At 35.3% G+C, this 25036-nt stretch overlaps 1 protein-coding gene across 2 annotated transcripts in view; it reads left to right on the top strand.

Annotated features, from left to right (window-relative positions):
* Nucleotides 1–25036, top strand: part of LOC125682792 (uncharacterized) — a 196451-nt gene that overhangs the window by 130660 nt on the left and 40755 nt on the right. Inside the window, exon 1 of one of the 2 annotated variants that reach the window (XM_056151561.1) lies at nucleotides 20985–23275. The exons of the other annotated variant lie outside the window; for it this stretch is intronic. The gene's annotated coding sequence lies outside the window, so the exon portion shown is untranslated. Of the gene's footprint in view, nucleotides 1–20984; nucleotides 23276–25036 lie in introns of those variants that run through there. 2 annotated transcript variants of the gene reach the window in all.

The following is a 25036-nucleotide window of genomic DNA, read 5'->3' as shown; positions in this document are numbered from 1 at the left end:
TGATTATGTGTGATGTGTGATGTATGTGTCCTGGTTATGTGTGATGCATGTGTATGTGTTTTGCTTAAGTGTGATGTATGTGTCCTGGTTATGTTTGATATATGTGTATGTAAATATTGGTGTGCTCTCTGTCAGCTAGAAAATCACAACATTTTCTAATAGTGTCTGTATGACTGACCCATATATATAGTTTTCATCTAGGTCAGAATAGTATGCCACGTGCTTCATCTACACTATTCAAGTCATGTGCTCAATCTTCAATTCACTCTTTTGTCTATATAGCATTTGCAAATACTTCAGAAATGAATTGGAATTTAATTTTAATGTCTGCTGACAAGAAGCGCAGCAATCCATATCTTCATTTCTTTAAGAAAAATATTTTTTTATGTTTACATTATACTTTTATTTCCGCATTGATAAAAAATCAAAATTAAACATAAAATCTGCCAATGTAAAGCAGAATATTTAATATCAGCCTATTTTGTCACTGTTGATTACGTATGCTAAGCATGAACGTTCTGCTAACAAGAAGCGCAGCAATTTATATCATCATGTCTTCAAGAAAAATATTTTTCATGTTTACAATTTACTTTAATTTCCGCATTGATATAAAATCAAAACTAAACATAAAATCCGTTAATGTCAAGCAGGACATTTAATATCATCCGATTGTGTCACCGTTAATTACTTATACTAAGCAGTAACTCTCTGTATACTGATTTTCTGAGGAAATCTATTTTGATAGAACCTTTACATAAATATCTAAATAGGAATCAAATGAAGTTTGCCTGTAAGGAGATTTGGATCCAGATCTTCACTCACCACAATCCATTCCACTGAGACGCTGTAAATTTTCTAATTGACTGATGTAGTCATCATGTAACGATGAAGGTTCCGTGATTCTCACACGACGGACGGGCGAGGATGAGGAATCAGGATTTGATGGAGGGGAGGAGGCTAAACAATTCTACAATCGGCAGAAATATATAATTCAACATCATCAACGTTCATTAAAGAAGCTAGCTTCTTAGTTTTTGAACAGAAGACATAAAAAATCAATATTTATTTGGTATATTTGGTATATACATACATACAAATACACATACATAAATACCAAGGATAACCCATGAAAGCTCAAAAGCTTATTTCGAATGGGGTCCTTTGATGCACGGGTGTTTGTGCTAGTGAGGAAACTGAAGTGCCAGAGGGAAAGCCACGTGTCCGAGCGGGCGACCGCCATACCCGGACATTCCTTTTATATACAGGTTACACATCAAATTCTAAAACATAATATGCTACAACTAATAAAGAGTACTCTTGTTCTAGAGGATATTTTAAAACTTCCTACATTTTAACCCTGAGGTATCTAATTATTAAGTCTAATGACGTTTGTCAATGATACCGTTTTTAGCGACGATTCAATTTTGGCATTATTACTGACAGTGTTGAATCACTCATGACCGGTCACACCCACCGTGAACCCTATATCATGTATCGTTAATATATATTACATATCGGAGATGATAGGTATCGTTCTTGTAATTATAAAGTCGCTAAAAATATTTCAGAGCGGGATTTATCAAAACATACATATTGATCGTTTGTCAGTAAAAATCGTATATTTAACTGTATTCTTGATATAAAACATGATCGACAAAGGGATATAACTCCAAGGAACACCATCTAAAAACACCAACATTTGATATCCATGTACAGTTTGTTTGTTGTTGGTTTTTTTTTTTTATGAAAAAAATGGAAATAACAAGCAATAAGTCATTTTAAAATTCTATAATGAATATACAATTTAGAGTAGGATAAACAATAAACAGTAAAGGTGGGAAGACATGCAGATAAGGTGTGGGCATCCACTGTCGACCGGTAACATCTACCGTGAGCCCTGTAGACTGATCAGGTACGATAAAAAAAAAAGTGACCTCCGTAATGAAACGGAGTAACTCATGGGTAAAATTTGTCTTATCGATTTTGATAATTGTAGACTTTCTTTTAAATATATGTAGATTCCTCAGAGGACACCTGTTGTGTGGAGAGGGATCACTGGTGTCTGTTCTGTCTGGACGTGACCAGTTTACACGCAATCTATCACTCACCACCACGGTGACAGGATCGATATTTCTTATCTCTACCTGGAATGTTGTTATTTGTCTGTGAACTATCGGCCAGACAGAGTATTCAAAATACCCGGTAGTATCCTTGGTAGAAAAAAAAACGACCATCCCCATGGCAATTATCAGGCGAAGTTCTAAATTATGATAGCATGTGTTTGCATTCATACATTTTAAGATTTAACAATTTACATAGTTAGCTGTTCCTGACCAGGTGAGACTCAACCATTTAAACAGGTATGCATCACTTAAATGTACTGAATATACATGTATATAAGAATTTTGACTTACCCAGCACATTCTTCCTTTAATATACGTGGCTGGGTAATATGTTAAGTAGTTATAAAAATGTCGAGTTGTGCACCGGTGTCGTGTGTAAATTGTTACGTCCAATTGTAAGTAGTGCATTGCATAAAAATGTGACATCAATGAAATAATCTGTGTCATCCGGAATGGGCATTATTTACCAATTAAACAATTATGTGCGGCACAATGACAATGTGTTGTTTGGAATTACGTTAAAGGAATGTGTGTTGTTTGTAGTTGTGTTAGCGTGACTGCATATTGTTTACGAGAAACCATGTGATGTTGTGTGAAGTACCGTTAGCGTGTTGTTTACTGAGTGATGTTAAACCATTGAGTGTTGTGTGTAGTAACGTTATCGTGTTGTTTATTGAGTGACGTTAAATCATTGTGTGTTGTGTGTAGTACCGTTAATGTGTTGTTTACTGACTGATGTTAAACAATTAAGTGTTGTGTGTAGTACCGTTAATGTGTTGTTTACTGACTGATGTTAAACAATTAAGTGTTGTGTGTAGTACCGCTATTGTGTCGTTTATTGAGTGATGTTAAACCATGGGGTGTTGTGTGTAGTACCGTTATCGTGTTGTTTATTGAGTGATGTTAAATCATTGAGTGTTGAGTGTGATACAGTTAGGGTATTGTTTACAGTGCTATTAAACCATTGAGAGCTGTATGTAGAACTATTACCGTGTTATTCACAGTGGTGTTAAACCATGGAGTATAAGGTGTAATATCGTTTGCGTGTTGTTTATTGAGTGACTTTAAATAATGGAGTATTAAGTGCTGTACTATTATTGTGTTATTCACTGAGTGACGTTAAATCATGGAGTGTTAAGCGTTGTACTATTAATGTGTTGTTTACTGAGTGACGTTACATCATGGAGTGTTAAGTGTAGTACTATTATTGTGTTGTTTACTGAGTGACGTTAAATCATGGAGTGTTAAGTGTAGTACTATTATTGTGTTGTTTACTGAGTGACGTTAAATCATGGCCTAATGAATGTAGTACCATTAGCGTGTCATTGACTGAGTGATGATAAATCCTGGAGTGCTGTGTGCGTAGTACCGTTTATGTGTTGTCTATAGTTATGCTAAACAGTTTGTTGAGTTTAGTTGCATGAACTTTACTCCGGTTTTTTTTTTTTTTTTTTTTTTTTGGTTATGTTCTTGTTCTTGTTATGCCAATGGTGACTTGAGTATAGCTGCGGCAGTGTGAATTTGTGTATATTATAATTAAGTGGTTATTAAATCAACGACATGTTGTTTGTATCTGCGTTTGCACGTGTCCGTTTGGATATCACACCTTGTTATTGGATACATTACATGCGGAGTGTTTTGGTTCTAATTTACAAAGCTTGTAACAACATTATCTTTGTTGGTAAGGTTCATTATTACAACTGAATTGTAAACTAACTTGGCATTAATTCCTCTTTTGGTAATCATACTTATACTCTAATTTCCCCATCAAAAGATGAAACTCTTCAAAACCCTGCTTCACTTTTAGATACATTTAATAGCACAGTCAATATGTCGGATGAATATATATGAGTTACCGTACTTATACTGGATTTCTAAACTTCATAAAATCCCTTACAAAGACACATCGCTGGATCCAGTAAGTGCTCTACCAAGCCCCTATCTTTGTACCTCACGTAAATATTTACAGCTGTGAAAGAGAACCTTCAGACCTACTGGGCGGCTACATATGTGGGAAATTGTTTAAATCAAATGTGGATTCTAAAAAAATCTAGAGAACTTTTAGCTAACTTAAAATCGCAAAACTATTCTCAGATCAACAAAATCAAAATATATGACTTTTCATCACTCTACACGACCATTTCTCACGAGAAATTAAAGACTAGACTTTTTGACATCATTCACAGTTCTTCAACAAAAATGGAAAACGGAAATATTAATATTTAGTGATCAATCATCCTAAAAATTAATTTGTTAAACAGTGCTCTGATTCCACGCATAAGTATTCTGAATTTGAAATTTAAAAAATGTGCAAGGGTTCCTCATTGACAATATATTTGTGATCTTTGGTGATCAGGTCTTCCAACACTCTGGTGGAATTCCCATGGACACTACAGGTCGACAGGGGGTGTTTACTCCTCCTAGGCAGTTGATCTCATCTAGTGTGTCCAGCGGTCCGAGTTTGCCCAACTATCTATTTGTTTTGTTTATAGGAGTTATGATATTGATCCAATGTTCGTTATTTTCACCTTTCTAGTTCAGTGACAGAAATGTAAGGTTTATAAACAGAATGTTATTTTTAAACCGTTAACAATTGGCTTGTTTGTTACTTAAATATATTCCGTGTATATTTTTCTCTCTTCAAAATATGATGCGGAAAATCTCGGGAGGAAATATGGAGAAATTTGAATATAGTCGTTTCCAACATTGAATACAACGCAAATTGTTTCGTTTAAGCCACATTTAAAACTATTTTTTATTTGAGAAGAACTAATTTTGTGAAAAAAAGAAAGACCTTTTGTAACATAATATATGCTCTTTCAGTTGTCCGATATGTGTATGCTTAAACCTACTCCATACGTTTTACTGGGGTTGAAAAAAAAAATCTAACTGATCAATATTATATGTTGGACTTTATTTAGAGACATCTGAAGACAAGTGAAAAAAAAATGGATAGTGATCAAAGTCATAAATCTTATGGAGAATACAAAATACAGATCTGAGCAAACAGGAATCCCTTGACATACCTGGGGTAGGATCGGGTTACTTGGAGAAATTAACAAATTGAGGAATTTTGCTAAATTGTAGAAACCTCAGGAGATACCTGTGTGGAGAGATATCACTCTGCCGTTATATACGCACTATCACCCAACAACACCATGACAAAATAAAAATGTCTCATTATATCTACCTGGAACTGTTATCTGCTAAAAAAAAATTCGGCCAGACCGAGTACTTAAAATACCCGGTAGTTTCCTTGTTAGAAAACCCAGACCATCACCAAGGTAATTATCAGGAAGAACCCTAAAGTTTGAAAGCATATATTAGTAGTCAACCGGGTACAGTTTTGAGATTTAACGAAATACGTAGTTAGGTCATCCTGACCAGATAATACCCAGCCAATTAAGGAGGTATGTACGACTGAAATAATACTGAATATATTGTATATAAGAATTCTGACTTATCCGGCACATTCTTCCTTTGATATATGTAGCTCTGTCATGTGCTAAATAGTTATAAAAATTGATATTTAACGATTTACATAGTTAACTGTTCCTGACCCTGTGAAACTCTTAAGGTTTACAGTGGACACCATCAGTCATTTATCCCGGTATGTACCTGTGTAATATGCTATATATTTATAGAAAACGATGTCTTATCGAACGCATTCTTCGTTTAGAACACTTAACTTCTAGCATCCTAATCACGACAAGGGGGGCAGAGATCTCTATAACTCACAGTGTATTGGAGTACGCTTTTCACAGAGGAATGTTGTGAAGATTGAACGTTTTATATTGTTTTGATATCGTTAGGAATTCAATCATTTCACTCTCTAAACTACATAAACGGTGCAAAATACGTAATATATACAATAAATGTTACGATTATGTCCTATCTCAACCATCTACATCCTACTTAAACCATTGATAAAAGTTTATGATATGTATAGGTGTATTGTTCTCTCTCTCTCTCTCTCTCTCTCTCTCTCTCGATCGATCGATCGATCGATCGATCGATATATATCACTAGACAATTCAAAAAATAATTGTAATGCATATCTTACATGATAAATTTTCACAATATGTATGTCAAAACTTTTGTCAGTATGATGCAGTTTGAATTGTTCTTAATTGTTGAAACATTTATTGCATGTAAAAGAAAGTTAAAAAATATTCCGGAAGTAGGTATCACAGTGAGTGAAGCAGTTATATCCTTGGTATGTTCCATTCCTCACAATTATATTTGTTACACTAAATTTTCATAATGCATATAATTCTGTTTATTTAACTCAGTAAACATTGTATAAATGCAATTAGATATACTACAGACTTCGATGTTTGGACTGTATCAAAAACAAGAATGTTTTATTGCGAGATATGATGGTATATTGGTTTGTGTTCATCATAAAAATGCGAAGGTCATATGCGAGTATTTAAGCATAGCTCTGAAATGAAAGGAAAATTTAAATTTCTGACCGACGTTTTATGAATTGACGGTTTTATATCAAATCCACCTGAAGGGAGATGTAGGGGGTATCATATTTATTGTTACGTGTCCAGGATTCCATACATGCTCTACTTTGATTTTGTATCGTGAAACTGATCAATGTTTTCATTGATCAATCAGCGATTGGCAGTTAATTCCCAGCCTTTCAACTATAGACTAACAGCGTGATATTGAAATGTTAAAGAGTTTAAGTGTGGCACTGTGATATCTGTGGCCACATCATCAGAAATAATTCATGTGAATGTATAGCTACATATATGACAGTTTATGAAGTTGAGCTACCTATTTGGATTTTAAACTTATCTATAGTGAAGTGTACAGTGATCAGACGTTTTCCTTGTACATGTACACGTTTAGAGCCGTAGACAAGAACAAGATTCCTCTAACTATATTGAAAAGGGTTGTTATTTAAAGCGGAAATATGTATCACGTGTAACATGTGACACCGTTAAGTGAAGAAAACGAACAAATGAGACATTGACAAGGATTGAAATCATTAACAGTCGTGTTTTGTTATCACGGTAAGCCTTACGTGTTATAAGAAATCATTAACAGTCATATTTTGTTATCGCGGTAAGTCTTACATGTTATAAGAAATCATTAAGAGTCATATTTTGTTATCGCGGTAAGCCTTACGTGTTATAAGAAATCATTAACAGTCATATTTTGTTATCGTGGTAAGCCTTACGTGTTATAAGAAATCATTAACAGTTGTATTTAGTTATCGCGGTAAGCCTTACGTGTTATAAGAAATCATTAACAGTCGTATTTTGTTATCGCGGTAAGCCTTACGTAGGATTGAAATCATTAACAGTCGCATTTTGTTATCGCGGTAATCCTTACGTGTTATAAGGAATCATTAACAGTCATATTTTGTTATCACGGTAAGCCTTACGTGTTATAAGAAATCATTAACAGTCGCATTTTGTTATCGTGGTAAGCCTTACGTGTTATAAGAAATCATTAACAGTCATATTTTGTTCTCGTGGTAAGCCTTACGTGTTATAAGAAATCATTAACAGTCGCATTTTGTTATCGTGGTAAGCCTTACGTGTTATAAGAAATCATTAACAGTCGTATTTCGGTATGGCGGTAAGTCTTACGTGTCATAAGAAATCATTAACAGTCGTATTTTGTTATCGTGGTAAGCCTTACGTGTTATAAGAAATCATTAACAGTCGCATTTTGTTATCGTGGTAAGCCTTACGTAGGATTGAAATCATTAACAGTCGCATTTTGTTATCGTGGTAAGCCTTACGTGTTATAAGAAATCATTAACAGTCATATTTTGTTATCGTGGTAAGCCTTACGTGTTATAAGAAATCATTAACAGTCGTATTTCGGTATGGCGGTAAGTCTTACGTGTCATAAGAAATCATTAACAGTCGTATTTTGTTATATCGGTAAGCCTTACGTGTTATAAGAAACCATTAACAGTCATATTTTGTTATCGTGGTAAGCCTTACGTAGGATTGAAATCATTAACAGTCCCATTTTGTTATCGTGGTAAGCCTTACGTGTTATAAGAAATCATTAACAGTCATATTTTGTTATCGTGGTAAGCCTTATGTGTTATAAGAAATCATTAACAGTCGTATTTTGTTATCGCGGTAAGCCTTACGTAGGGTTGAAATCATTAACAGTCGCATTTTGTTATCGTGGTAAGCCTTACGTGTTATAAGAAATCATTAACAGTCATATTTTGTTATCACAGTAAGCCTTACGTGTTATAAGACGTATATGTTTCTGTCACACACGAAGAGTCTTGAAATTAACTTCTAATGTCGGGAAATTTTGGGGAAAGACACATATTTAGCTAATTCCCTGACGTCGAACCAATGTTGGTCCCTCGTTAACTTGAAAACATTTGATGTTGTTTTAACACATGCCTTTCTACGGTTTTCTAACAGGCCTATGTTGGACCAACGTTGGCCCAACATGTTGGGCAAAGGAAGGGCCACAATGCACTTAGTTGTTGGGCAAACGTTGGTAAACAACATTGACCCAACGAAAGTGTACAGCATTGGAACAACTTTGGGTAAAATAGTCATGCTATCTGGACATCCCTAAAAATGTGATTTCTCACAAATAACTATAAGCAGAGTAGAACAAAACATAGCTTGTATAGCATACACTAGCTTAGGGATATCCAAAATATCATTAGTTTGTTGACTTTTAAAAAAAACCTTAGTGTTTGAAGCATTTCTCTAACATTTGATTGGCCTCGATATTCACGTAAATTAAAACATTAGGAAAGCCAAGTTCATATGAGTGTTTATTTCCACAAGAAAAACTTTATTAGAAACCATTGACTGCTATCAACGTGCGGGCGCGTGGAGTACATCAACGTGGAATACATCAATCTGAAGCAGATGAAATGATAGTCTGTGATGTTAACATGTTTTCTTCATATCATTTTCTTCTTATTCTTCTTCTTATTCTTCTTCTTCAACCAAATTTTGCCCGGGCCCTAACTAGAGAACATAAGGAGGTGATATGGAGGAGGGGTGCCTTTATAAAGTCAATGTAGATCTTTTACGTCAACATATAGTCCAGGCCAATAGCTGAGAACCCTTTGACATTACGATTTCAAACTTGGAACGTGGCAAGAGGACATATATACAAGGTGCAGCTTTTTTTTACCTCGACCCCTTTCTTCATTCAAGGTCAAATTAAGAAAAATATGAATATACCATAACTTTATAACCCTTTGACATTAAGACTTGAAACTTCGAATATGAGAAGGGGGAATGAGGAAAGGCGGAATTCCACCAAAATTTTTGACCACGACCCATTCATAAAGTCAGAGCATATTTTTATGTCAAAATATTGTGCAGACCAAAAGCTGACTTGACAACCATTTGACATTAAAACTTCAAACTTGGAATATGGAGAGGTGACATAGAAGAGTACACCATTTTTTTTTTACCTTGACCCCTTTCTTCACTCAAGTTCAAATTAAGAAAAAACATGAATTGACCATAACTTTAGAACGCTTTGACATTTAGACTTCAAACTTAGAATATGAGAAGGGGGGGATGAGGTAAGGCGGGATTCCACCAACATTTTTTACCTTGACCCATTTATAAAGTCAAGGTCATTTTTATGTCAAAATATAGTCCAGGTCAAAAGCTGACTTGACGATCGTTTGACAATTTTAAACTTGGAATATGGAGAGGTTATATGGAAGAGGTGTGTACACAAAAACATTTTTGACCTTCATCCACTTACAGTGTCAATGTCACTCTTTTACATCAAGATTATAACCTGAGAACTATTTGACATTAGGATTTCAAACTTACAACTTAGAAAGCAGATATTAAGACAAGATGTACTACACCAACATATTTGACCTTGACCCATTTCTTCATTCAATGCCACTCTTTTACATCAAAGTATACTCACGACTATAACCTGAGAACCCTTTGACATTAGGATTTCAAACTTAAAACATGGAAAGCAGACATTAAGACATGATATACTGTCCAAAATTTTTGACCTTGACCCATTTCTTCATTTAATGTCATGTTTAAAAAAGCTTGATGATTTCATAACTAAGATTTGTTTGACATCAAAACTGCAAACTTGTGATATGGAAAGGCAATATTGAGGAGGGGTGCATATCACCAACATTTTTACCTTGACCTACTTACATTGTCAATGTCAGCCTTTTACATCAAAGTATAGTCTAGACCATAACCTGAGAGCCCTTTGACATTAGGTTTTCAAACTTACAACATGGAAGGCAGATTTAAGACAAGATGTATTGTACCATAATTTTTTACCATGACCCATTCATTGGAAAGCAGACATTAAGACTTGATGAGATCATTGTTAAAGGAATTGCAGGAAATTTTTATCTTGACCCATTATTGTTGCCCCGGTTATTAGACAATCAAACTTTGTAGGAGAGAAATCTGTTTTTTGTTGTTTTGTTTGTTTGTTTTTTGTTTGTTTGTTTGTTGTTTTGTTTTTGTAAAAAACAATACCCACTAGTTTATAATATGTCTTTTTGGGGACGAATCAAAACGTACTGGTAACATGTTAACGGTGTCACCGTTTGAGCACAGCTACATGTATATACATATTGTGTTATGTCCATGATTTGACCAGGTTAAATTTAAACAATATCTATTTGTCAAATACTTATTACATGAATGGAATTAGGTAGTTGAAACAGATAGCCCGTTTTAGTTTTCTTCCAGGGTTTTATATTAAAACTCATTAAAACGTGTATACATGAATGTGATTGAAATATTTTTATGCAATAAATGCATTTTCTTTCTGCTGCCTTCACTGTGACTTGCTACTGTCTCTACTTTCTTTTTACTACTCTCAATCTGTTCATATTACTAATTGTATGATGGAAATGCCCAAATCTTTGAAGTTTGTATAACTGTTTAAACAGGACAGCACTGCCTTTGAACACAAAACGTATTTAAATATGATGGTAATTTTAAATTAATCGGTAAATTCAACTATTGGGTATGTGTATCCGCGGACAGTAAGCTTTTTCTCCCCTTCTTACATTTTATCTATGTATCCGTTTCCAGTTCTATTACTAGAATTCTCTTGCTTATCTAGAGCTAGGAATGCTTATTTTTTTTTTTTACATTTTGAGCAGGGTCTTGTGTATCATGAACAATCATCATCTTATGATTTTTTTAAATAGGAAATTATTCAAATCGTGTAATGATATATCAAAACTCCTTCAGACATCTCAAGTCTTTATCATTATGCACTAATATCTAATTTTTGAAATAGTGAAGTTGGGAAGAAGTTGTTTTATTAACTTTAAAAAAATGAATTTAAATAAACGAGAAAAAAATAATACTTTATTTGTACAGTTCATAGATTTTACTTTTCAGATATTTTAATTATATATCTTTTAGTCGACTTTTTACGAAAAATCCTAATGAATATCATTAGGATTTTTCGTAAAAAGTCTTTTTTGGAAGCATATTGTATTTACAATATGTATTTCAAAGTTTTGAGCTTGTGAATATAACTTCAGCATCTCAAAATAATAATAATAATAATAATATTCGTTTGTTTTATGAATAACGTAGTCTTGATGAGCGCATAACTATTTCATTCAAATATAACAAATGAAATCCGAAAACTGGAGGGGGAAATTCTATATCAGGGCGGTTTTACCGCCCAGGGGAAACTCTATAGGGGAAATTGGGGTAACTGGTACATCGGGGTAACTGGGACACTGTAATATTTTTCATATGTAGCTAAAAAATCCGTTATAGCCCTAGTATGAAATTCTTCTGGTGAAAACATTACTTCAGTGTCGTCTTCTAAAAAGCGAAATTTGGCAGCTGAGGACGAAATAAACAAAACAATTATCGGGTCTTTGATCCGAAAGGTAAGCACATTTTGCGTATGTTACGCAACAAGAAGGGGGTTTGTCGATGTAGATATTATAACTGTTATCATACACATTATTTAACAATTTGATTTGTTAAAATTATCTGGATAAACGTTTTTATCACTTTTCAATACCCCGATTTGTAAAACGTAACAAACAGACGCAAAAAATGTTGGGTACCATGCAATTTATCAATGACTCGTTGGATTTCAGAATAAGAAATTTCTTCGAGATAAAAACACCATTTATTTTCATGACGGCTTTTACAAAATACAACCAAGCACCTTATAAAATACTTAGAAGCGGGAGATTGCATATGTTGATATTGATATAAACATTTTATGCAAAGTATTTATATCTTATCATATTCAAATTGATTAGAGTATTTACGAAAATTGAATTAATATACGACATCATACCGGATGCTGTGGTCCGAGATATTGTGACGTTAAAATTTATAATTTTGATAAACACATTGTGCAATTAAATAATTGCGAGTGGGGGTTTTCTCAATCATTTCTGTTAAAACCACTGCTGTTTCCAAATCTTTGTTATTCATTTAAGGTGTTGGTAGTAATGTCAGTACAATAATTACAATAATAATTAAATGCATATTATTCTCCACATGACTATTTCCTTTTTGAATTGGGGTAAGTGGGACAGGTGTTCAAGTTGTAATTTAGTTTCAGATTTTATGCATTTCAAATAAAAATGATATCCTTAGAACTGGTGAATGGTGCAGGATTTTGGATAGTTCATAATGTTTAAAGGACAAATAATACATCTATAATTCTCTATTTTATTCAGATTTGATTCAATTAATAATCTTAGATTTCAAACATAATAAAGGTCGTTTTAATTTGCTTATGATTACATGTATATGGTATATGTGCATGTTTGAACAAGTGTTTTGAATAGGTGTAATGGCAAGGCGAAAGAAAATCCAAAACCCCAAACAAGTAAAGTGGTCTTAATCGTCTATGAAAAAAGCAGTAAAAAATAGGCCAACATGTGATAAACTAAGCTTTCGCAGAGCTGCAGAATTACTGTACGCAGTACCAAAATCTACGCATGAAACGAGTGTGAAATGAGAACAAGATCCTGATGCCCCAGCCTCCCGACCAACCGTGTACTTAACATCGGATCAAGAGAATCAGATTGTTGGTCATATTCTAGAAATGGCTAACTGTGGATTTGGGTTGACAATTGATAGGAATATAATTGAAGTTATGCTCGATATCTAATAGATAATCGAATCTGAAGCACTTTGCCGGTTTTACCTGTGTTTAATGTCAAGATTGATCGGGAAAGGAGGGGCGGGATGAAGGATCGAGGGAGGGAGGAAAACGGGCTGGGGAGATAATTTAAGGGTGTTGAACAAGATGGGAGGAGGAGGGATTAGGAAAACGGGTTGGAGGGAGTGGGGGAACCCCTTGTTAGTCTTTGTTCCCACTTAATCTTCTAACTTTATGTATCAACACTGTTGTCCCAGTTACCCCATTACAGAAGGGCAATTGGGACACTCAGCAGTTATACGATTTGTCTCCCTTCTTTTGGAGTGGTGCTTCTGAAATCATTTCATACCTGAGAAATGAAATTTAACATATCTATCTTTTATTGCACGACATTAAACTTTTATAAATACACCTCTATTAGTATGGAACATCAAAAATAATCTAAAGTGTCCACTTGCCCCAATTTCCCCTACTGACTTTGTACATAGGGGAAAATATATGATGGAGCTTTTTTCTCCCTATGGGGAAAAGCTATCCCAGGCCCATTTTTCCAGGGGGGGGGGGTGATTTATGCTACTATACCGGTAAACTGGTTCCCCGCTGATTGATGCTACACACAAACAACGGATAAGCGGTACTTTGATTAGCCAAATACGCAAGTTCCGAGTTACACAAAAATATTTCCCTTTGTCGAACTCTTTCGCATTTTATGATGTATGGTGGGTACACAATGTATACATTATATCGTAGACTGGCATTGTACATAACGATTACATACGATTAATGTAATAAAAACGTAACTTTTGTTTAAATCAATCACTGGTATAAATATTCTGGCCATATCAAGCACAATCTGTTTGAATAAGATCATCAAATTGGCTATTAAATAATTATTCGTTTCCTCTTCTACATGAGTGACGCTTTTTTCAAAGAAAGATGGCAATTAACAGCATTTGTTTGAGCCATTTTGTTATCCAATACTCATAAACTCACTAAAGTTGCCTTTCCCCTGAGATAGGATGGTCTCAGAAACTCTGAATATCATCTTTTAAGAAATAATACAACGATAGTAATTAGCAAATGTACCCACTGTCATCATATTTTACGTCATAGTTTATGGAAGAGTTCGACAAAGGGAAATAACTCTTGGGGAACTCGGAACTTCCGTATTGAGTCGATTTCATTGATCAATTGATTTTAATGTCGCACTGGAGAGATTTCAAATGGTAGCACTCTAATATTAAATTCAGTCTCCCTAGAGCCGGGCCGTATACTCTTACGCGCGAATCTAAGAAGTCTAATTTCAATTAAATTGTGTAGCGCCGTTGTAGCTTGAATTTCGCGCCTCATATTCGTAACGTAATGTAGTCGACTATGACGTCATCGCTATGGTCGTTGTCGTTTTGAAATGAACTTTTGTCACAAGCGTGAGATAACCATATAACCCATATTCAGGCTGTCAAAAATTGGCGCTTACCTGTTGTACACGAGAGAAGCGAGGTTAACTGGGTACCAGTTTACAACACCGGCAGTATAACTTTTACGATGGAAATAACAAGTACGTATTTAGATCCCAATCGGAACTCTTCGAATGTCCCGATCAATCGTAACTACTCGGCTATTTCCGTAACCGCAAATGAACCTCGTATGTGGATCGACGCCATCAGAGTTGGTTGTTACGTATACATAAACGTAACTTTGACGTCACAGTCGTACGTTACACTATGAAACGTGAATTTTCAAATTCATCTAAGATATTATACACATCTAAGGTATTGTACCACTATCAATTTCCACTTACATGTTACGTATTAGAGTGAATAAGAAGTTAATGATACCAAAACTGAATCTATGGTGAAAATGTAAATAACATATTATTCAGGGATTCGGTTCTGGCCTTTTAACACTCATCCACGGGCGCGCTTCCGGCGAAGAAATGCATCGATTTGATGCAATTCTTGCGCCGATCCACGTCCGAGTCTTCTTACCGGTTACGGAAAAGGACGAGCGCGTGATCCGATTGTGTCCCGATATGTCAAGTGTGCGAAACATTCGAGGAGTTCCGATTGATTTAGATCCGCCACTGTCAGTTTTATTATGATCTACGTCAAAACGTAAACATGACATCACACATCATTTTAGCCTGCCTTTCATAAGCATTGCACTTCTTTAGATATATCGCCTAATGGTGCACTGATTTTTGAAGGTAGGAGACCACAAGATTAGGATGGTAATCCACGTAAGTTCACAATCATATTTCACTGCGTGACTTTGCAAAATATAAGCCATTTTTGACAAGGGACTTCTGAGATTGGCGTCAACAATTTCTTTGTTAGAGTTTTAGATTTAGCTCGGATTATTTCCCGCGCTGTAGTCATTAGAGCTCGCAGTACCAGCCAGCGAAGATCGCGGGTATATCATTTGTGTCCTGTCTGTCCTTTTGGGGATCCGGATTAGAACAGGTCCTCAGTACCCCTTGCTTGTCGTAAGAGGCGACTAAATGCGCCGGTCCTTCGGATGAGAGTGCAAAAACCGAGGTCCCGTGCCACAATAGGTGTGGCACGATAAAGATTCGTCCCTGCTCAAAGGCCGTAAGCGCCGAGCATAGGCCTAAATTTTTGCAGCCCTTAACCGGCAGTGTGACGTCTCCATAGAAGTGTAATATTCTCGAGGGGGACGTTAAACAAAATCCAATCAATCAATCTAACACGTAATACAAACAAGCAATCATTTTGTCATTCTGTCATCAGTCATTCTGTCATTCTGTCATCAGTCATTCTGTCATCAGTCATTCTGTCATTCTGTCATCAGTCATTCTGTCATTCTGTCATCAGTCATTCTGTCATCAGTCATTCTGTCATTCTGTCATCAGTCATTCTGTCATTCTGTCATCAGTCATTTTTTACCCTTGACCTTAGAGTTTGACTTACTTTTGAAAAAAAAACATTTGTCATAATTTCTAAATGATAGATATCAGAACTCTGATATTGCACATGGGCATTTCTTGTGACAATATTTTCTACTGGTACCAATATATTTCTCCTTTTGACCTTGGTCATCTTTGAAATCGACCATTATAGGGGGACATTTGTGTTTCACAAGCACATCTCGCTCCAAGTGTTATTTACAGTACTGAATTGGTTTAATTCAGCTTCCTATCTCGTCTTCATTGTGTGTGCCTCTGACATCAGGTAGTAATCCTTTAATATGTTTTCTGGTATTTATGGCTTGATTGTAGACTAATATGACATACATCGTGATGAAACAACCATTAAGCAACGAAATATAAATAAAATGGTAAAATGTTTTAAAAGGTTTACAGACCTTTCTATGTCACTTGACAACCCCACCTGAAAATCTGACCGATGCACCTACCGCTCTGTGAAAATTGTTTTTCATTCAAAAGTACCGTTTTAATTTTTAGTAGATACGTCTTCAAATACCAATGTTTTAACGATAGCGACACTGTTTTCCATTAGATTATACAGAAATTAATAGTGACTGATTTTAATCATTGCATAATTAAACTTAAAATATACATAATTTAGTGCCGCTCATCTTGGTAATTTTGATATCAAAGCGAACAAAAATGAATTTAAAAATATTTATGAAAAATGATGATGGAGTAATCGAGTTCGTTTTTATTTTTTAAGAAAAAGATGTCAAAGTTTGATTAAAACCATGCACCAAAGCAACAGTTTTTAACAAATAACATTACAAATATTCGCGACGTCATTCAACAACGTTATTCGTTTTCATGCAACACTTCAAAAAGAACTCAAAACAATGTTATTTGCTCCAGGTTTTGAAGGGGAATCCAAATACAGTGTATATTTGTATTTGTTTTACATGATGACATCATTAATAAAGCTTATACGTTCAATGTTTTGAATATATAATATTGACAATAATTAATGCAGTTAATCTTCAGATTCTAATTGCTTTGTACGTATGTTAGCCTCGGCTGAAAATATCTTCTTTTCCGAACATGACGATGCGCGGAAAAAGTGTATTGCTCGGCAGTTTCCGTAAAGTCACATGGTAAAAGAATCCTTTCCACGACATATGCGCGGTAAAGAAAACTGTCCTCGTAAAGTCATGTGGTAAATGTCTACGCTAATGCTGTATGCCTATACACCTTAAAAAATGATCAATAGCATATTATTTCATTAGATGTGGGTTTTTTCCTTTCTAAAGTGCTCACTTGGCCTACAACTAATTCCACACCCACACCCACACACACACACACACACAAAGAATGAGTTGTTGAAATACAGAAAGTTTACTTTGCTGAACCCGATTCTTTTGTAAAAATTGTGATATCCTGATACTGTTTATTCAATATTCTATCAAGTTTAATTAGCACTATTTTTCTACTTTAAAAAGTTCCAGAATTTCCCGAGGTTGGTTGGGGGGGGGGGGGGGGGGTATCTATGTGAAAATCAAGTACTCGGCCATTTTGGGTGCCAAATCTAGAGTTTTACTCACCTCAGTTCTGATTTAAATATGTTCTATGGAGGGTTTGATTGTTTTCAACTTCTTTATCTGTATATGTCAGTAATACCATTTAAGTAATTTTTGGCGAAAAGACGGGGGGGGGGGGGGGGGGGGGGGGGGGCTCTACATCCGCTGATAAGGATACGGTCTTTGTAAAAAAAAAAATGGGGGGTGCAATTTATTTTTAAAATTTTTAAATTTAGGTACCTGTAAGCGTAACCGGTCTTGGGTTTAAAGATAATCCACAAGATGGTTAAGGTCGTGGATTCGTTTACTTTTGGAAAACAATGAAAACAAACCCTATAACAACAATAAAAACATATAAGGACAAATACAATACAAAGACAAAAGACACTATCGAACATATGATATATGTAACAATACAAATATATATTGGTCATCATTTTATCGTCAAGGACATAACTCTCTGAACCATCAATTATAAGTAATTGATATTACAAAAAATGAATATAATGCACTGCAGTGAATTGAATATGTACATGTACATACCAGTTTATGGAACTGGGCTACAGCTTCCGAAATCAAGGTGAAACTGCTTAAAACTCTTATGATGACCTATTGAATAATTTACTAAAATACTAAATTCTGTACACATATATCACTCTGCGCATTTAAATTACTTAAAACTCATTATTTACTTAAAGAACAGAAATTATGTTTTTCCACAATTCTACTTTCAGTAAATCTTTCACTCATGACTTGCACACAAGTTTTATGAATAAAGAAAAGTTTAATTACTTATTTAAATTCATTACTTGCTTTTAATCATATAGTAAAACTATCAGCTACTTACAGTTGTTGGTGTTAGCAAATCCTCTATAAATTAAATATATACTTTATGCTTTTTTAGAACTCAATAGTGGTAACACCCTTTGGAATCTCTTTCAAAACTAGATTTTCCTGAACTATTTCATAAAAAGAACTCAGGAATTCCCGCCAGGAATTCCTATTGGCTAGAACAAAATACTAAGACCAATCAGATGACAGAACAAGTATGACACCTAAAAGATACATGAACTAATCCGAGTTATGTTCTAACCGGACCCTTACGGATTAAACCATTATATTTAAAAGGAGTGTTTAGATTTCTTTAACACACAACACAAAGTTAGTAAGTAGCGCAGCGCAATATGTATTGAAGTGAATGAATGTGAATGGCAATATAAAAATATAAAACTAAACTAAGTAAAACTACCACATAAGTACTATATATATATTAAATATTTTCTCTTAAACCAAAAGAAAAAAAGAAAAGAAAAAAAAAATCACAACAACTGCATAATTTTGATAACGTGTTGAACAAGATACGATGTTGGTGACGTCATTTCTCTCTTACGTAATACACCTCATTTGGACCCAAAGTCTCATGATGCGTCATATATATATGGTCTTTGTCAGAATAAATGGGGAGTACAACCTATCAGATCGAGGTATAAACATATTTAAATTGATTAGAAATATTGTCATTTAGTGTTTAAAATGCGAAACGAAATCGAAACGAACTCTACCGAAACTAAACGAAATCTGCTCAAACGAAATGAAATGCACCGAAACGAAAGATAACGAAACAGATTGTATAACCGAACTCGAATGATAATTCAATATAAGGTTATCAAGTACAAATGAAATTCGCTCCCCCTTTGATGTAGTATTTCGTTTTGACTACGTTGGACCCCCCCCCCTTTCTTTTAAGGAGGGGGTCACCGATATTGGTTCTCCCTAACAGAATTCATGTTTGAATTAAAAGTTCATCTCATTCTTAATCTAAATCAGAAAATATCAATAGTTATATAAAGAATAATCTGTTAGAAGCCAGGGACGGATCCAGGAATTGTGGTTACGGGGGGGGGGGGGGCGCCACTTTATGAGACAGGGGTGTGTGGGGCGAAGCCCTGGGGAGGGGGGAGGGGCAGGGGGCGAAGCCCCCGGAAGCTCCTGGATTTTACAGATTTTATATGGCTTGAAATATATCTCCTATTTAGTCTTTTGTACTATTTTCTATCATTTTTTATGTGGTGACATTAATGAAATGACGCAAATTTTAAGGGTTTTTGGACAAAATTAAGTTCTCCCAATAAAGTAATTCAAGAAATCAATAGATTTTGTCATTCATTTCTCTGGGAGTGGAAGAAATTATTGCTTTTTACATTGTTTTATAATTTTTTCTAAACAAGATACCACGATTTACGTTAAGTTTGAAAATTTTAGGGGGGAGGGGGGGGGGGGCGCAGGCTGCGCCCCCCTTAAATCCGCCACTGGAAGCTCGCTATGTTATTTAGTATTTTTAAAGCATAACGCCGCTTTTGATTCGTGTGATGACGAATTTGGATTAGTGCTAGTCTACTTTTGAGGTATTGTTACGCATTTTCAAATGGCATTATTATAGAAATATATGTAGTTAAGGGTAACATTGAAAATTTTCACCCTGAGAAAATCATTGTCAACCGATGCGTAAAAATGCCAATGTTACCCTCAACTACATGGAATATTCGGACGAACAGCATCTTCATAATGCCAAGGGTTTGTGATTATGCACCCTCCCTATTTATGTGGCGGGTACACGATCACAAAACTTTGACATTGTGAGAATGGAGGGAAAGTAAAATTGACGTGCGAGTCCTTATTAATGAATAAACACCATCTTTTCTGTGGAAGTTGACAGTTTTATTAACTTTATCAAAATCTTGGCATAATATAGTAGTTTTACAGATTTAAAGAGTATGGTATCTTCAAGATTTTTTAATCCCCCTTTTTTCCTCTTAATTTTTGTGTATCTAATTAGACTACATCCTGAGATGCACCCAGGCGTGTAGCGATAGTAGATGAGCGGATCATACGATCTAATTTTAATTAGACTGCAAACATGTGAAGAGCACTTGGCTATGGGGTTAGTCTTGTTTGCGGGTAAAATTAAACAGAAAATATTGTGGTCGGGTTCGATGTTGGAGATGAAAATAAGCGATAAATCCTATCTGTTGAAGGAACTTCGCGCCAAATGTTGCGAACAGGAACATTACATCAAGGCCAGGCACAGCAGACGACAGGGCTGAGATTGTAGGCCTAGTTGGCTTTCACCGAATTTCTTCGTGTGTGTAATACATGGCTGCTAAGGTAGCAGGGGACAGTTTCGCACCATAGGCCCGGTCAACTTTTTCAAAAAATGGAATTACCCCGTATTTGAAGTGATATTACATGTGTAAAAATGTATACAATAATTTTAGGATGCATGTCAAATGTAGCTGAGTGCTTAGTAAAAATGTTGATATACAACATGTAGGTGTCACCATGATTCCTAGCATATAGATGGGTGCAAATACGAAACTAAGACACGTGGTCAGTTGCTGAAGAAATTCCGGTGAAAACATGCAGGGTCTAGCAAAAGGTCTGTAGCTGTGAGGGAAGGTGGATGGCCCCATATGAGAGGTAGATTTTTGAGAAGGGCAGATAGGGTTCTTGATTGTGCACAGTGTCTAAATCCCCATGTTTGGTACTGTGATGGTGTGGGGGTGGTGCGGATTAGCCCAAATGAGGGAAAATCAAAGCAAAAAAGGGGAACCTGCTCAGAGCATGTTTTGTGCACCAGCACCAGTATTTATAGATTACATGTAATTTAGGGTCATAATTTATTAACTACACTAATATGAAATACAAGTATGGACATAAAAGGGAAATATGATTTTTCATTAGTCTGTCATAATCTGACTTTGGTGTATACCCCCTATCCACATGTTTCAAAACCAAAGAAACTGTACCCTGCCACCTTTAAGATAATGGCATTTTTTGAAACACATGGAATTCAGTCAATTTCATTAATATTATCAAGATAAATGTATTAGATATGTAATACAACCCTTTATTTCAATAGATGTATCACATTAGTGTCACAATGGTAGACAACAGAGTCAAGGGGGGTAAGCTATGCTTTAGTACTATGGAAAACCAGAATCTGGTCAAGTATCATAGTGACATGCAAGTACATGTAAATAAGCTTAGTGGTTAAAATAATGTTATTTGGGGTACTTCATATACTGTGTATTCTTTTTACATAGATTACATGTAGTTTTACATGTTCTACATGTAATTAACAAATTGTACTGATTGACAGGTCTCAGGTACAGTAGATCACATTTCTTCTCAGCACCATGATACATATTTATGAAAAAATACTTGCAGATAGAGAGATAAGTCATTTTAGAGACATTTTGTACACAAAAAACACAGTTAATACCATTTTCTCATTTATGGGTGGTACTTGTAAACAAGCCACCTCCCCTTTGACATTTGGCTGAATTGCATGAATCTTTAGTTTTCACTATTAGGATGGCATAGAATAGAATGTAAGAAGAGAACAGGTATTCAAAATCTTGTTGGGGAGTTGTTTACTTAATTAGAGCATATTTCAGGTCTATACATATACAGTATGTAAAGAAGTAGACAGTGAAGTGGGGAATTTTCTTGATTTTAAGAGCAGTTATGTCCCTTTATTTCTCTCTAATCCATCATTTTCTACACAGGTTCTCATGATTACATGTTCAGCATGTAGCACCACATATAAGGTCACTTTTACCATAGATACAATATACTTGTAATATTATTTGTTAGGCACAGGGATCTTACTCGAACACTCTCATCACTCAAAAATGACAACATCATACACAGAAATGTAGGGGTTTTAAATAATTTTATTGCGTACACATTTAGGGCGGTCGACATGATGTATTGGTGTAGTTTCACTCAGAATAAGTCAGATTTGTCAAAAATGGGAGTTGACGTCAATGACATGAGATGTCAGAATTCTTAAAGGTAGCAGGGGACAGTTTCGCACCATAGGCCCGGTCAACTTTTTCAAAAAATGGAATTACCCCGTATTTGAAGTGATATTACATGTGTAAAAATGTATACAATAATTTTAGGATGCATGTCAAATGTAGCTGAGTGCTTAGTAAAAATGTTGATATACAACATGTAGGTGTCACCATGATTCCTAGCATATAGATGGGTGCAAATACGAAACTAAGACACGTGGTCAGTTGCTGAAGAAATTCCGGTGAAAACATGCAGGGTCTAGCAAAAGGTCTGTAGCTGTGAGGGAAGGTGGATGGCCCCATATGAGAGGTAGATTTTTGAGAAGGGCAGATAGGGTTCTTGATTGTGCACAGTGTCTAAATCCCCATGTTTGGTACTGTGATGGTGTGGGGGTGGTGCGGATTAGCCCAAATGAGGGAAAATCAAAGCAAAAAAGGGGAACCTGCTCAGAGCATGTTTTGTGCACCAGCACCAGTATTTATAGATTACATGTAATTTAGGGTCATAATTTATTAACTACACTAATATGAAATACAAGTATGGACATAAAAGGGAAATATGATTTTTCATTAGTCTGTCATAATCTGACTTTGGTGTATACCCCCTATCCACATGTTTCAAAACCAAAGAAACTGTCCCCTGCCACCTAAACTCAACATTGCCAGCAGAGACGAGGGAACTAAGACTACGGATAAAAGTATCCAAACGTGGTAAAGTAGGAATGTTGATGATTGTCAAACGCAGGTCTCCTTTATTCAGAATTCCCTTTGATCACTCTAGGTCTGCTTCCCGAGACGACATTACACTTACCCCGGCAACGGGAACGCCTAATTATTTATATGTACATCCTTTAATAGCGGCAGGAGGAGATTTTTAAAAACAATATAATTTCAACATATTTTGATCAATATTCCACTTAATTTAAATGCGCTGATTTCAAAATTAATAAGTATTTTAAAATATCCCTTTTCCCTGCATCACAATTGACAGGTAAACACGAGCACCTTCACATATTTCCATGAAGTTATTTTTCTGACTTGTGTAAATATTTGACCTCAAGTAATATTGGTGAAAATAGACCAAACAGAAATTAACTTGATGCCTATTCTACCTTTTTGGGGTGTGCAAAATGTGACTATGACGTTATTTTATTGAAAATAAGTATCGATATTGCTTCAAAACGCTAATAAACATACCTACCCTCAGTCATTTTAGCTACCGGACGAGGAAAATTATAGTATTTCTGTATGAAATTCTTCACAAATATCATTGTATCGATTACATATACACATATCTTAATTGTTGTTTATCAATATCCTTGATAGAAAAGATTATAAGATTGTACCAAAGCCACTAGTAAGAGTAAAACAAAGCAATTATGCATGCTGGAAAATAGCATGCCAGTTGGTTCTGTGCCTTGCGAAAGATCATTTTCTGCAATGAGACATCTTAAGAATTGGAACAAAGATGGTCTGGTCGGTCTTAAATTGCTGTGTTATTTATTCTTCACACAACCCCTCCACCCCCACCAGGGCTCTGCCCTGGATACCGCTTGTGGCTTCAGCCAAGGCGGTTCTAAAAAAAAAAACTTTTGTTTATGCCGCGAGCGCCACCTACTGACGGTACAGTATCAATTTTCAAGGTGAAGTACAACATCTAGGATAATTATGTATCTTCTAAAATAAACATGACAATTTGATAACGGGAAACTTCATTGAATCACATATGTCGGCGATTTATTGTGGACAATGAAGTACGCCTGATTTATTTTCCCTTTGTTTCCGATTACAAATATTAAGAGTTATCGTTCTTGTAAATTCTACCCATCAGGTTGAAAAAATTTATTTAACCACATTCACATTATGTTCAGACATATACGCATATCTCAGTGTTGTTTAAAGAAAAAGGAAGTTCAAATTATTTAAATGTCACCGTAAAATCTGCGTATATGGCAGATTTCTGGTTTTGCAACTTATTTTCTAACTTCAAAATACCGACAAAATGTCATTTCGTACCAAGTGCTTTCTATATCACCATATACGTAAAGTTTGAACTCCTTACTTTCGTTTCACGTTAATACCTTCGTATTTAAACCTCGGGCTTTATCATATTAAACGGTGAAAAATACCTAGCGCAGTGAGGTCAACTTTTTGTGATTGCGGGAAATGTTGCCGCCAGCGCCACCTACCGACGGCGCCCAATGCTACTTTGATCACTCTAGGTCTGCTTCCCGAGACGACATTACACTTACCCCGGCAAGGGGGACGCGTAATTATTTATATATATACATTGTAATAATATAATTCAGGGTTTGACATTTACTTTCTTGAGCACTAGACCAGTCGGGCTACTTCAAATGATATTTACTAGACCTGACCTTACATCCACTAGCCCTGACCAACTTTCCAGAGAAAAGAAACCCTGATGGTTTCTCCATATTGAAGTACTTAATTCAAATGACAAACGTTAAG

The sequence above is a fragment of the Ostrea edulis genome, chromosome 10, assembly GCF_947568905.1.
Source record: "Ostrea edulis chromosome 10, xbOstEdul1.1, whole genome shotgun sequence".
Lineage (NCBI taxonomy): Eukaryota > Metazoa > Mollusca > Bivalvia > Ostreida > Ostreidae > Ostrea > Ostrea edulis.
This window is presented reverse-complemented; position numbering and strand designations above follow the sequence as displayed.